Source organism: Notothenia coriiceps, unplaced genomic scaffold (genome assembly GCF_000735185.1).
Source record: "Notothenia coriiceps isolate Sejong01 unplaced genomic scaffold, NC01 NC01_scaffold00019000, whole genome shotgun sequence".
NCBI classification, from domain to species: Eukaryota; Metazoa; Chordata; class Actinopteri; order Perciformes; family Nototheniidae; genus Notothenia; species Notothenia coriiceps.
The window spans coordinates 1,516,697-1,520,752 of NW_011351701.1; the positions used below are offsets into that span (position 1 = coordinate 1,516,697).

Sequence of the window (4,056 nt, forward strand, 5' to 3'; positions counted from 1 at the left end):
ACACACACACACACACACACACACACACACACACACACACACACACACACGTGTTGGGAAATTATTTATCTAATACATCATATTCAGTTTACTTGTATATAGACTCTTCTTGCATTCTTTGTATTTTATTTGTATTTTCTTGCACATTTAGGACGCATCAGGATACGTATTGAAGGTGTAGAAGTTGTACAAAAGCCTTTCAAAGTAAAAGTGTGTGTGTGTGTGTGTGTGTGTGTGTGTGTGTGTGTGTGTGTGAGTGATTGAGCGTGAGTGTGTGTATGACTGAGTGAGTGAGTGAGTGAGTGAGTGAGTGAGTGAGTGTGTGTGTGTGTGTGTGAGTGATTGAGCGTGAGTGTGTGTATGACTGAGTGAGTGAGTGAGTGAGTGAGTGAGTGAGTGAGTGAGTGAGTGAGTGAGTGAGTGTGTGTGTGTGTGTGTATACCTGGTAACGTCCAGCGGGCGCTGGACGTTACCAGGTATACACACACACACACACACTCACTCACTCACTCACTCACTCACTCACTCACTCACTCACTCACTCACTCACTCAGTCATACANCAACACAACCACACACACAACACACACACAACACACAACGCCCCCCCTCCAGAGACCCTGGTTGGGAATCTGGCTTTTTAACCTACTCTGCTGCCGTTCCGTGGTCCCAGCCCCGTCTGCACTTATTTTAACCGTCTTTTATAACGGTCTGTCTCATAGAGCTTTTTAAAAGTTTTTTTTTATAAGGGACTTTGCAAGGGCCCTCAGATGGTTTATGGAGGGTTTTTTTAAGGTTTTTTTTAAACCACTAATCTTAACCGAGACCAGTGCACCACACAGGGCTCCAGACACTACAGTACGGCTCTTCCACAACCTAACCCTAACCAAGTATTCCACACCTAAAAGTTCAATGATTCCCTTAGGACAGGATCTTCCATTTTGTCCAATAAGGAGGTGAGGGTCCCCCAACACGGTGACTGTGTACAACGATTTTAAGGTCCCCACAAGTGCTAGGCCACACACAAACACACACACAGCCAACAGGTTTGGGTGTGTACTATTTCTGTGTGTGTGTGGGTTGGTTGCACCCTGCTGTGCTCAATCAAGTAACATTGCCGCTCTAAAAACCCTGACCACTTTATTTGTTCTATTAGTTGGATGGGAAACAGCTCAAAACCAAAATAAATCCACTCATGCTGTAACCATGGAGCAACAGATTATCACCTCGTTATGGGTGTGGAAATTCCAGTCAAATTGTAGTAAAGTCTATGTTGTCCTGTATTGACTTGCAGGGTGCAAAATACACACTCGCCCTTTACTCAAGTGAAGTACAGATACCACTATCGAAGTAAGGAATACTCGGTAAAAAGTCAGAGGTACTGCACAGAGCGATTCCACTTTTTAACTTAAGTAAAAGTGCGAGTCCCTCTGAAATGTACACAAAGTAGACAGTAACTTTAAAACTGGCGTTTTTAATGCAAGCTCAATCGACCCGTGTCTGCTTAAAGCGGAGTCATTGATGTCTTGATATTTGTTTTTATCATTTATGATGCTTTGTGAGATCCTGTTTATTACAAATTATCATTCGGCCTAATAATCAAGGTAGGCTAAGAAACCTTCCGCTAACCAATTTTGGGGCAAACAATAGGACATGGTACTTTCTATGTTTCAAGCTATACTTAAACTTTTATTACTGCCATTCTGAATGTGTTCAGCGTGAACAAAAACAAAGTACCTGTATTTGTTGTGGCCAACATTGTAGATGGGTTACTTTGCCCTAATATAGGCCGAATGTATTTATTTAGTATTTAACCAGATCACAAAGCACAGACATCAAATACAGAGAACACAACTCAGTAAACAAAGAACAAAAAGCAGTCACTACATTGTACACAACAAATCAAACTCAAATAATTTTAGTGCATTCGCCACGAATCATTTGTTGCGCCCACAACTTCAAACGTCTCCCTGAAGTTAGGCCATGGCTGCGGGGCGTCTTGCTGGAGGTCTGATGAATCGCCTCCTGGATGTCATCTTCATGTTCAGTCCTGCCGCTGACTGTAAGCGTTGCTCTTGGACATGATGCCGTTCGACCTTTCTCCCTTAACGTCTGCAGAGATGTTTCCTCATACGTTGTTTTCGTCCGTCGTGTATGATCTGCACACCAGGGCTCGTCGTCTCTACGTGTTATTGTTACATCCATTTAGTTTTAAAGTCTTTTTAGTCAGTCTTGATGTCGGGGAAGTGATGCAAAATAAAAATGATTGATAATTCACCTCACATGCATTAAAACGAAAGTAACGAGCATGTTTTGAAAATGTAAGAAGTAGAAAGTACAGGTATTTATGTTCAAATGTAAAGTAGAAGTAAAAAGTCGTCAGAAAAATAAATACTTAAGTAAAGTACAGATATCTGGAAATCTACTTAAGAACAGTAACAAACTATTTCTACTTTGTTACTTCCCACCTGTCTGTAGCTAACAAAGCTATTTACACCCGGGTGTCTGACTTAATAATATAAGTTTTATTCATTTACTGTAACTTCAGTGAAATGACACACATTTGGGAACCAAATACAAGCAGTGACCCCATGGAGCCAGAGAACTTAACATTTTTTATTTAAAAACACTCAAATACTATAAAAAGATGGATGATCTATTCTTTTGGTCTTTTTCATTCTGCCAACAGTTTTTTGTCATTTTCTTTGTTGTATTTGATTTTGACCTATAAGGCTTATTAAAGAAATACGTTTACCCTTTTCCCTCCATGTATTACTGATAATATTGTTAGAACAATAAAATAACTATATCTATATATACATACACTGATATACATTTAATACATAGAATAATTCAGAAAGAAAGATAAGGATTGTTGTTTCTCCATATTATTTAATTAGTATCATACACAAGCATGTTTCTATTAAAACACATCATATCAACTGAATCAAACAATAGTGTACAAACAGTTCAAAGTGACGGCCGTCTGCACATGTTCCTCTGCACGTACAAACCTTCACTAAAGAACAAATCTACAGGACAGGCAACGACACGAGAGGAATCCAGTCAGAATCAGATTCAGCTCAAATGGAGTTTAAACTCAACACATGTAAAGTTCAATTAGTTTCTTTTACTTCTTAAAAACGTGTTGTTTTCTTTATTTGTTATCGTTCTGGTGAGCCTAGATTTTTACAAATAAACTCGAATTAAATAGATTCAACTTTTTTTATTCAAACAAATCAGATTTGCTTAGAAAAATGTATGAACTTTATCTGCTTTGGAAGATTTTGTGTTGAGCAAATAAAAAGCCTCTTGGTGAATTAGTGAATTTGTTTGAAACTAACTTCATCATTGTTCTGCCAGATTGCTTTAAATAAAAAAATACCTTTTTGTTAAATGATTAATACATTTGAGGTCCATATTAATACAACTTCTTATAGTACTACAAGTCTTAGTAATTATAAGTGGAGAAGTATTTAAGAAGATTCTCAAAAGTTCATTGGTGGTCATTTCTTCTGGGTTTGTTCACATGTTGATGCCAACTTCTTCAAAACACCTCCAACAGTCGATAAAGAGTTAACCGTACAGGAAGCTCATTAAACAATTTAGATCCTGTACGGCGTCTGTTTGCACGTGCAGAATCACAAGACGTTAGAGTATTTGCCATAAAAAGATCACGTGAAACTTTACAATGACCTGAATCCAGTGTAAGAAAAGTAAGGTAAGCACAAGCAGTCATTACGTGATCCTTCTCAGACACTATAAGCATGTGGAATCAAATATAAGCACATGTCGATACGTCTGTTTATTGCACCTTTTTTTTTAGTACATCTCATGTTTTGTGCTTACATGACTTTTCTACAGTTTAACACTCAGGTTGATTCACTGGATTAAGGCCTTTATTTTGATCAAATTGCACCAAAATAACAATTTATTTCATCAGGTCCCACAAATATACAACCCCTGCCCTCAGCATGCAAAACAGAAGAGCCAATCAGAACAGAGCTGCTCGACCTGATCAACAAGTACAGGAAATATCGACAGCGGCCACCTGCAG

At 38.5% G+C, this 4,056-nt stretch overlaps 1 protein-coding gene across 2 annotated transcripts in view; it reads right to left on the bottom strand.

Moving 5' to 3' along the window:
* Positions 1-465, bottom strand: part of LOC104951579 (CLIP-associating protein 1-B-like) — a 5,197-nt gene extending 4,732 nt beyond the window's left edge. For both annotated transcript variants that reach the window (XM_010778266.1, XM_010778265.1), the window contains exon 1: positions 443-465. The gene's annotated coding sequence lies outside the window, so the exon portion shown is untranslated. The remainder of the gene's footprint in view (positions 1-442) is intronic.
* Between the last annotated feature and the right edge of the window lie 3,591 nt (positions 466-4,056).